This window comes from Heterodontus francisci, unplaced genomic scaffold (assembly GCF_036365525.1).
Source record: "Heterodontus francisci isolate sHetFra1 unplaced genomic scaffold, sHetFra1.hap1 HAP1_SCAFFOLD_421, whole genome shotgun sequence".
Taxonomy (NCBI): Eukaryota; Metazoa; Chordata; class Chondrichthyes; order Heterodontiformes; family Heterodontidae; genus Heterodontus; species Heterodontus francisci.
Genome location: NW_027140402.1, coordinates 1383225 through 1394661, shown reverse-complemented (window position 1 = coordinate 1394661; position 11437 = coordinate 1383225). Strand labels below are relative to the sequence as shown.

The window sequence follows — 11437 nt, the reverse complement described above, 5'->3', positions numbered from 1 at the left end:
CAAAGTGAGGTTGTCAATGTTGATGGAAAGTGGAGTCTCTACGTCCAAGTCTCTGCGTCCAAGTGGAGTCTTGCCAAGATGAACAGCTTGTCGTCAGCTCTGATATACAGGTGAACACCACCATCTGAGTCACTGAAAGTGTACAATAGCAGCATGGAGAAGAATACACCAATTATAAAGGATGTGATAACTAGACAGTTAGAAAATAATGATATGATTGGGCAGAGTCAACATAGATTTATGAAAAGGAAAACAGGTTTGAAAAAACCCGTTGAGTTTTTTGAGGATGTTACCTGTAGAACAGATAAAGGAGAGCCAGTGGATGCTTTGGTAATGCCCCACACAGGAGTTTAGTAAACACAATTAGAGCACATAGGATTGGAGATAATATACTGGTGTGGATTGAGAATTGGTTAACTGAGCGAAAACAGAGAGCAGGAATAACGGGTCCTCCTCAGGATGGAGGCTGTTACTATTGGGCTACTGCAAGGATCAGTGTTGGAGCCATAGCTGTTAACAACCGAAATAAATGATTTGGATGTAGGGATTAAATGTAATATTTCCAGGTTTGCAGATGACACAAAGCTCGGTGAAGTGTGAGCTGTGAGAAGGATGCAGAGAGGCTTCCAGGGAACCTGGAGAGGCTAAGTGAATGGGAAAGAACATGGCAGATGGAATAAAATGTGAGTAAGAGTGAAGTTCTCCACTTTGGTGGAAGAAACAGAAACACAGAGTATTTCTTAAATGGTGAGAGGTTGGGAAGTGTTGATGTCCAAAGGGACCTGGGTGTCCTTGTTCATGAGACACTAAAAGCTCTTGTGCAGATGCAGCAATCAATTAGGAAGGCAAATGGTATGTTGGCCTTCACACGAGGGGTCATGAGTACAGGAGTAAAGATGTCTTGTTGCAATTGTATAGAGCCTTGGTGAAACCACGCTGGAGTATTGTGTATAGTTTGGTCTCCTCATCTAAGGAAGGATATACTTGCCATAGAGGGAGTGAAACAGAGGGTCAATCCCTGGGATGGTGAGCCTGAAACTGGGCCTGTATTCCTTAAAGTTTCGAAGAATGAGAGGTGATTTCATTGAAACTGATAAAATTCTTACAGGGCCTGACAGTGTGGATGTAGATAGGATGTTTGCCCTGGTTGGTGAGTCTAAAATCAGGGGACCAAGTCTCAGAATAAGGAGTAGGCCATTTAAAACTGAGATAGGGTTGAATTTCTACACTCAGACGGTGGTGAATCATTGGAATTCTGTACCCCAGAGAGCTGTGGCAGCTCAATCATTGAGCATGTTCAAGACAGAAATTGTTAGAAATCTTGATACTCATGACATCAATGGATATGGGGATAGCACGGGAAAGGGGCGTTGAGGTAGCCATGATCGAATTGAATGGCAGAACAGGCTCGACGGGCTGAATGGCCTACTCCTATGTTCCTCTGTTCCGAAGAGAGTTGGCGCCAGCGTGCAGCCCTGCTTTACCCCACTGCTGATCTTGAAAGTGTCTGATGTAGCTCCATTGTAACTGATGGAACTGTGCATGTTCTCGTGGAAAGAAGAGATGATGCCCAAGAGTTCAGGAGGGCAGCCGAGTTTCCATCGCAGTTTGAAGAGTCCGTCTCTGCTGACAAGATCAAAGGCCTTGGTGATGTTCATCAAAATATGTGCGGCTCTGTGGCGCAATGGGTCGCGTGTTGGACTTTTAAATAATGATAAAGAAAGCATTCAAAGGTTGTGGGTTCAAATCTCACCAGAGTCAGATTTTGGACCAGAGACAGAAGAGCACGACGGAACAGAGCGTTCACAAGTGTGTCAAAAGCACCGACTCAGAGACAGAGCAAGAGAGAGAGGAGCACAGCAGGAGCGGAGCAGGGGTAAAACATTCAAGGAGTGACATCACAATGGAGAGTGAGAGCAGGGGAACAGAGAGCCGCTGGGGGAAGTTGACTGGATTTGGTTCTTGCTCCGGTGCAGTGGAAGGAGCTGTTTGGTGAGGATCTGTTAAACTGTGACATCACAGGCAAGCAGGTAGTTGAATGGTTTGGAAAAAGCTGCATGTTTGATGAGTATCTGGTAAGTGACTAAGGTCCATTTAAGTCCTAATGTTTAAAATAGTAAACAAACTTGTCGTAAGCTAAATACGCCCTTTGGTCTGCCCGAAACTTGCTGGTCTTCCAGCGCAAAGAGTTGTCCACCACCGAATGTTGCAGACTGGCACATTCCAAGGTCCAGGACTACGTGCTGAGGGACGCACTGAAGCTTGGGGCAGCCGCAGCAAAGGCTCAATGGGGAAAGACCACAGTGTAAGGTTCCCCAACCAAGCTGGACTGAGGGGCTGGATCAATGGGAAACCCCTCGAACTGTATCGTTAATATTCTCAATTGCTGTAAATGTAAAACTGTAATTGACATGACAATTGTGAAACAGAAGGGTTCGGAAGAAACTCATGACAGTATTGAAGGAATGTGATCTCCCTTGCAATGTTTGTATTTTTTGGCGCTGTTTGGAAACTGTTTGGCAATGTAATTTTTACAGATTTTTATGAATAAAGTAGATTTTGGAAATAAAAAAAAAAGTTTAGTTTCTGGAGGCCTCCAAGATCATCGTCCGGTCCAGAGTCCGCTCCATCGAGCAGGATGAGACGTGCTCGCGTTACTTCTTCCAAAAGGTACACAGAGAGAGCTCTGTGATCAGCAGCCTGAAGGAAGAAGATGGCTCGGTAACGTCTTTGCAGTCCGACATACAAAGGATCAGCAAATACTTTTATGCTGGGCTGTATGACGCGAAGCCCACAGACAGCAGAGCCTCCCAGTCCTTCCTGTCATCTATCACAGAGGTCTTAGATGACAGCAGGAGGGAGAGACTGGACAAGCCGCTAACTCTGGACGAGCTGACAAAGGCCGTCGAGTCTTTCGAGACGAGTAAAACTCCCGGGAGCGACGGCTTACCAGTCGAGTTGGACTCGGCCCTGTGGGACTGGGTCGGCCCGGACCTGCTGCAAGTATACGAGAGTATGCTCCTGGCCGGCAGCATGTCAGAATCCATGAGAAAAGGCATCATCACCCTCATTTACAAGCAGAATGGGGAGAGGGCAGAAATCGGAAATTGGCGGCCCATCTCACTGCTTAATGTTGATTGCAAGATTCGTCCATAGTCATAGCCAGTCGAGTCAAGTCTGCTCTGGAGTTGGTGATTCACCCCGACCAGACCTGTACTGTACCCGGCAGGAAGATCTCTGATAGTATCGCGCTACTCAGCGATGCGATCGCCTACGTACGGGACAGGAGGGTGGACACCTGCCTCATCAGCCTGGACCAGGAGAAGACTTTTGACAGGATATCGCACACCTCCATGATGGACGTGCTTTCCAAAATGGGGTTTGGGGATGGAATCTGCAATTGGATCCAACTGCTCTACACAAACATCACTAGCGCAGTCTCAATCAACGGGTGGGATTCTGAAAGTTTCCCGATCAAATCTGGAGTCAGACAGGGCTGTCCTCTGTCCCTGGTCTTGTTTGTTTGCTGTATTGAACCCTTTGCTGAGTCTCTTAGGAAGGATGCGACCATAAGAGGAGTGACAATCACAGGCAGTGGAGGCACTCAGGTTAAAACCTACCTGTACATGGATGACGTCGCAGTCTTCTGCTCGGATCCGCTGTCCGTGCGCAGACTGATGAGCATCTGCGACCAGCTCGAACTGGCCTCGGGAGCCAAAGTTAACCACGGCAAGAGCGAGGCCATGTTCTTTGGCAACTGGGCTGACCGATCCTTTGTCCCATTCACCTTCAGGTCAGATTACCTTAAGGTGCTGGGGATATGGTTCGGAAGGGCCGGGGCGTGCACCAAAACATGGGAGGAGCGAGTAGCCAAGGTACGACAAAAGTTGGGCATGTGGGGGCAGCGATCTCTCTCCATTGTGGGTAAGAACCTGGTCATCAGGTGCGAGGCGCTCACGTTGTTGCTCTACGTGGCGCAGGTCTGGCCCATACCCCACTCCTGCGCCGTGGCAGTCACCCGAGCAATTTTCCGCTTCGTCTGGGGATCTAAAATGGACTGGATCCGGAGGGACACGATGTTCAAATCTCTGGACAAGGGCGGGAAAAATGTACCTAACGTGGTCCTCATCCTGATGACCACCTTCGTGTGCGGCTGCATCAAGCTGTGTGTAGATCCCCAGTGCGCAAACTCCAAGTGTCACTATGTGCTGAGGTTCTATCTGTCCCCGGTGTTGCGAAGGATGGGCCTGGTCACATTGCCGCGGAACGCTCCATGCAGTTGGGCGGTGCCGTACCACCTATCCTTCGTGGAGCAGTTTCTGTGGGAAAACACCTTTGACCACCGGTCCATCAGGCAGTGCTCTGCACGGAATGTCCTCAAGGCCCTACGGGAAAAGGAAACGGTGGATCCTGTCGGATGGTTCCCCGAGCAGACCGTCAAAGTCATTTGGCAGAATGCCTCATCACCAGAACTTTCAAACAAGCACCAAGATGTAGCTTGGCTGGTGGTGAGAAGGGCCCTCTCCGTCAGATACTTCATGCACACCCAAAGTCTCGCCCCCTCCGCACAGTGCCCCCGCGTTGGCTGTGGTGGGGAAGAGACGGCCGCCCACCTCCTCCTGGAATGTGCCTTTGCAAAGCAGGTGTGGAAAGAGATGCAGTGGTTTTTGTCAAGGTTCATCCCAAGCAGCTCTGTAACACAGGAGTCTGTGCTCTCCGGGCTGTTCCCAGGGACGCACACCGAGACAAACATCAACTGCTGCTGGAGGACTATCAATTTGGTGAAAGACGCACTTTGGTCTGCCCGAAACTTGCTGGTCTTTCGGCGCAAAGAGTTGTCCACCACCGAATGTTGCAGACTGGCACATTCCAAGGTCCAGGACTACGTGCTGAGGGACGCACTAAAGCTTGGGGCAGCCGCAGCAGAGGCTCGATGGGGAAAGACCACAGTGGAAGGTTCCCCCACCAAGCTGGACTGAGGGGCTGGATCCATGGGAAACTCCTCGAACTGTATCGTTAATATTCTCAATTGCTGTAAATGTAAAACTGTAATTGACATGACAATTGTGAAACGGAAGGGTTGGGAAGAAACACATGACAGTATTGAAGGAAACTGATCTCCCTTGCAATGTTTGTATTTTTTGGTGCTGTTTGGAAACTGTTTGGCAATGTAATTTTTGCAGCTTTTTATGAATAAAGTATATTTTGAAAATTAAAAAAAAGTGTTTGCGGCTCAAAGAGTGAGAAAAAAGGAATGTAGTGGTCGTAGGGGCCAGTATGGTAAGGTGGATTGACTCTGTTCTCTGCAGCAAAGAGCAAGAGTCCAGACGGCTGTGTTGCCTGCCGGTGCCAGGATTCAGGACATCTGCTCAGGGCTGGAGAGAAACATACAATGGGAGGGGGAAGATCCAGTTGTCGTGATCCATGTTGGTACCAACGACATAGGCAGGACAAGGATAGTGGTTCTGCATAGTCAGTATGAGGAACTAGGCACCAAATTAAGTAGGAGAACCTCAAAGGTAATCATCTCTGGATTATTACCTGAGCCATGTGCAAATTGGCATAGGACAAATAAGATTAGAAAAATTAATGCATGGCTCAAAGACTGGTGTGGTAGTAGTGGGTTCTGGTTCATGGGGCATTGGCACCAGTACTGGGGAAAGAGGTGGCTGTACCGTTGGGACGGTCTGCACCTGAACCGTGCTGGTGCCGGTGCTCTGGCGAGCCACATAACGAGGGAAGTAGAGACAGTTTTAAACTGATAGTGGGGGCAAGGGATCAAATTTGGGAAGATATGGTGAATCAAGGAGGAGAGGCAAGGCAAGAGAGAAAGGTATAAATATGGGAAATGATAAACAGACTGTGACAGGAAGGGACAGAACAGACAAATCTAAGAGTAAATCAACAGATAAGGCTAGAGGTTACAAAAATAATAAAAGGACAAAACTAAATGCTCTGTATCTGAATGCATGGAGCATTCGAAACAAAACAGATGAACTGAGAGCACAAATAGAATAAATAAGTACGATCTGATAGTCATTACAGAGACATGGCTGCAGGGCGACAGAGATTGGGATGTGAATATTGGAGGTTACATGGCATTTAGGAAGGACAGGAAGCTTGGAAAAGGTGGTGGGGTAACTCTGTTAATTAATGATGGTATTAGCGCAATAGAGAGGGATGACCTAAGTTCAGGAGATCACGATGTAGAAGCAGTTTGAGTTGCGATGAGAAATAATACAGGCAAGAAGTCACTTGTGGGAGTGCTGTACAGGCCACCTAACATTAACCACACTGTAGGATGGGGTATAAAAAAAGAAATAATGGCAGCTTGTCAGAAAGGTACAGCAATAATTATGGGGGATTTTGATCTCCATATAGAATGGAAAATTCTGATGGGCAGAGGTAGCCTCGATGAGGAGTCCATAGAATGTTTTTGGGATAATTTCTTGGAAATATAAGTTCTGGAGCCAACCTGAGAGCAGGCTATACTAGACCTGGCATTGGGCAATGAGATAGGATTAATTAATGACCTCATAGTTATGGTGCCCCTCGGTAGTAGCGATCATAATATGTTTGAATTTTACATTCAGTTTGAGGGAGAGAAGAGTGGGTCCCAGACTAGTATTTTAAACTTAAATAAGGGCAATTATAAGGGCATGACAGCAGAGCGAGCTAAAGTGTCTTGGCAAATTAGGTGAAGGGATAGGTCAATAGAGATGCAGTGTCAGACATTTAAGGAAAATTTCAGAATACACAGAATAGATACATTTCAACGAGAAAGATAAATTCCAAAGGTGGGACTCACCATCCATGTTTAATGAAAACAGTTAAAGATACTATCAAACTTAAAGAAAAAGCCTATAATTGTGCAAAGATGGGAGACAGGTCAGAAGATTGGACAGAATATAAAAAACAGCAAAGAATGACTAAAAGATTGAAAAGGAAGGTAAAATTAGAGTACGAGAGAAAGCTAGCAAGAAATATAAAGACAGCTAGTAAGAGTTTCGATAGATATTTTAAAAAGAAAAGAGTTAACAAAGTGAGTGTTGGTCCTATGGAAAGTGTGTCTGGGGAATTAATAATGGATAATTAAGAGATGGCAGATGAATTGAACAGATACTTTGGATTGGTCTTCACTATTGAGGATACAAATAACATCCCAGTATTAGCTGTAAGTCAGGAAATGGAAGGGAGGGAGGAACTCAAGAAAATTACAATCACCAGTGAAGTGGTACTAAACAAATTGTTGGAGCTGCGGGCTGACAAGTCGCCAGGTCCTGAAGTGGCTAGTGAGATAGTTGATGCGCTGGTTTTAATTTTCCAAAATTCCCTAGATTCGGGAACGTTCTGTTAGATTGGAAAGTAGCGAATGTAATTCATTTATTCAAAAAGGGAGGGAGACAGAAAGCAGGAAACGACAGGCCAGTTAGCTTAACATCTGTCTTCGGGAAAATGTTAGGAGCGATTACTGAAGATGTTATAGCAGGGCATTTAGAAAAAAATGAAGGTAACCAGGCAGAGTCAACATGGTTTTGTGAAAAGGAAATCATGTTTAACCAATTTATTGGAGATCTTTGAGGGAGTTACATGTGCTGTGGATAAAGGGGAACCGGTGGATGTATTGTACTTCGATTTCCAGAAGGATAAAGTGAGATATCAAAGGTTATTGCAGAAAATAAAAGCTCATGGTGTCAGGGGTAACATATTGGCATGGATAGAAGATTGGCTAGCGAACAGGAAACAGAGAGTCAGCATAAATGGGTCATTTTCTGGTTGGCAAGAAGTAACGAGTGGTCCACAGGGATCTGTGCTGGGGCCTCAACCTTCTACAATTCTCAAAATGACTTTGATGAAGGGACCAAAAGTATGGTTACTAAATTTGCTGATGACAAAGATAGGTAGGAAAGTAGGTTGTGAAGAGGACATAAGGGGGCTACAAAGGGATATAGATAGGTGAAGTGAATGGGCAAAGACCTGGCAAATGGAGTATAATGTGGGAAGGTGGGAAATTGTCCACTTTAGCAGGAAGAATAAAAAAGCATATTATCTAAATGGTGAGAGATTGCAGACATCTGAGATGCAGAGAGATCTGGGTGTCCTAGTGCACGAATCGCAAAAGGTTAGTCTGCAGGTACAGCACGTAATTTGGAAAGCTAATAGAATGTTTTCATTCATCGCCAGGGGAATTGAATACAATAGTAGGGAGGTTATGCTTCAGCTATACAGGACATTGGTGAGACCATATCTGCAGTACTGAGTACAGTACTGGTCTCCTTATTTATGGAAGGATGTAAATACATTGGAGGTAGCACAGAGAAGGTTTACTGGACTAATACATGGAATGGGCGGGCTGTCTTACGAGGAAAGATTGGACAGGCTAGGTTTGTATCCACTAGAGTTTAGAAGAGAAAGAGGTGACGTGATTGAATCATACAAGATCCTGAGGGGTTTTGACAGGGTGGATGTGGAAAGGATGTTTCCCCTTGTGGGAGAATCTCGAGCTGAGGGTCACTGTTTAAAAATAAGGGGTCACCCATTTAAGACAAAGATGAGGAGCAATTTTCCCCCTCAGAGGGTCGTGAGTCTTTGGAATGTTCTTCCTCAAAAGGCGGTGGAAGCAGAGTCTTTGAATATTTTTAAGGGAGAGATGGATAGATTCTTTATCTGCAAGGGGGTGAAAGGTTATCGAAGGGAGATGGAAATGTGGAGTAATCAGTTCAGCCATGAGCTTATTGAATGGTGAAGCAGGCTTGAAGGGACGAGTGACCCACTCCTGCTCCTAATTCGTATGTTCATATGTAAAGACAATGTAGAGTGGTCTGTACTGTTCTCAGTACTTCTCCTGTAACTGCCGAAGTGAGCAAATCATGTCGACTGTGGATCTACCAGCTCTGAAGCTGCACTGAGACTCAGGATAGATGTGTGATGCCAGGGTCTGCAATCTGGTCAGAGCAATGTGAGCAAAGACCTTCCCCACAATACTTAGCAAGGAGATGCCTCGGTAATTGCTGCAGTCACTGCGATTCCCCCTTATTGTTGTCCAAGGTGACAATGTTTGCATCATGCATGTTTTGAGGTGCAGATCTTTCCTTCCAACAGAGACACAGAAGTTCATGGAGATGCTGCAGCAGAACCGCTTTTCCACTTTTGATGATTCCAGGTGGAATACCATCATTTCCTGGGGCTTTACCACTGGCAAGATGGTCAATGGCTTTGTTGAGCTCCACTATGATGGGGTCACCATCCAGCTCCTCCATGACAAGGAAGTCTGGAATGGCACTGAGAGCCACTTCAATGACAATATTCTCCGTTATGTAGAGTTTAAGGTAATGCTCCACTCACCTTTCCATCTGCTTGTTCACAGATGATTCCACTTTGACACCGCACTGAGACCTTGAGCATTGTTGTCTGAAAGAGCCTGATCGAGGATGTTGAGCAACCCCTGGGTCCTTTCTGGATCAGTGATTCATCAAGTGTTGATCTGAGGACGACGTTCTTCTTGGATGGATGAAGCTTCCTTGGCTGAAGCCTGACCTTGCTACATACCAAGGAGTGGTCAGTGTCACAGTCAGCGATGTGATAGCTGTGAGTGATGAGGACACTACTGAGGGTGGTATGTCTGGTGATGATAAGGTCTAGCTGGTGCCAGTGGCGTGATCTTGGATGGCTCCAGGACACCTTGTGGCACAGCTTGACCTGGAAGTAGCTGTTCATCACACAGTGTCCATGGTGACAGCATAGCTCCAGCAACCTCTGTCCATTTTCATTCATCTTGCCAATCCCCTGGTGCTCTATGTTCGTTGGCCAAGCTGTAGTCAGTACACAATCTTGCGTTGAAGTCTCCTAGAAGGTACAGTCCCTCAGTGCTGGGAATTCTGCTGATGGCAGTATCAAGTGTCCCATAGAATTGATCCTTGACATCTAGGGTGGAGGTGAGTGTCGGGACATAGATGCACATGAGATTAACTGGATTAGCTTGTTGACACGTGAGGAGTCAGAAGTCTCTCTGAGCCTACTGTGGGTGGTTCACTCATCTCAAGTGGCGTGTTTTTTTACTGTGAAACCCACTCCATGCTCACGAGTTGCCTCTTGGGCTTTCCCCTGCCAGAAGAAGGTGTAGTGTTTCTCTTTGAGGGATCCACTTTGGACGAGTCTAGTTTCTTGCAGCACAGCAATGTCCACATTGAGCCTTGTGAGTTCTTTGTCCATCAAAGCTGTCTTGTGTGTGTCATCAACCTGCAGAAGGGTGTCAGTCAGGCCAGAACACATGGTCCTCACATTCCAGCTTGCGATGCGAAGGACTGGTGTCCTCTTTGTTGAGCTTGTTTTTCTTGGTGCATTGATTATCGATCCGCCTGTTGAGAGATGACTCTCTAAGCTCCAAGCACCCATTGAAGCAAGCAGGTCGTGGCATGACAGCACCGAACTGATTGGGGGCTACCCAGCTTGGAGTGGGTGGTAGCTATCCAATGAGATGCGATGATCTCTTCGACTGTCAGAAGTAACCCCTGGCACTCATACTCTGCACCAATTGAGTGAGAGTTTATAATAGGTAACCGTTTCTTCCCGTGTTGTGCTAATGTTTAAGCACAAATAGTGTCCTCTTCACGGCACATTAGTACTGAACACAAAATGGCTCCTTTGGTCATGTGTTAATTATAAAATGACTTTCTTGACCTTGTTAGTTATTACAATGGATACATTATATGAATGTTCAAATTAAACTAATATCGATCTACCCAAGCTTACCTGCATCCTCCAGTCCTCTGGCATCATTCCCCTATTCAAGGAGGATTGAAAGATTGTGGTTCGAGTCTCCGCTATTTCCACCCTTACTTCCCTCAGCAACCCAGGATGCAGCCCATTCAAACTGGGTGACTTTTCTACTGAGAGCGCTGCCAACCTTGTAATTGTCTCCTCTTTATCTATTTTCATCCTGTCCAATTTCTTCACTTCCTCCTCCTTTACTGTGACCTTTGCAGCACCCGCTTATTTTGTGATACTGAATTAGTGCCTCAGCCACACCCTCTGCCTCCACAGGATCTCCTAATTGACCCACCCTTTCATTGACTGTCCATGTGTTGGTAAAAGACTTCAGTGTTCCCAGTTATGTTACTCGCCAATCTTTTCTCATGCACTCTCTTGCTGATCTCATTTCCTTTTTCAACTCTCCTCTGTACTTTCTGTATTCTGCTTGTTTCTCTACTGTATATAAATCCTCACATGATTTCGATATGAATGATATTTGAACTATTTTGTTGAAGGATTGAGTTTTGTAAATTTCTCCCTCGCTCCCCTCATGGTCAGGCAGAAAGTTTAACTGCTGTGTTTTCAAACAGCAACAGCTTTATTTGAAAAGCCATTGGGACAGGATTCCGGGTTTTAATCCAGTCACAAATCTGGTTCTGATGTCTTGTGGCTCCAGCTGTCACAT

The 11437-nt window shown here is 46.0% G+C and overlaps 1 non-coding gene across 1 annotated transcript; it reads left to right on the top strand.

The window, feature by feature from the left end:
• Nucleotides 1–1670: 1670 nt before the first annotated feature.
• On the top strand, nt 1671–1761 carry trnak-uuu (transfer RNA lysine (anticodon UUU)). Its single transcript is given in 2 exon segments — nt 1671–1707; nt 1726–1761. It is a non-coding gene; the product is annotated as a tRNA-Lys (tRNA).
• Nucleotides 1762–11437: the final 9676 nt, after the last annotated feature.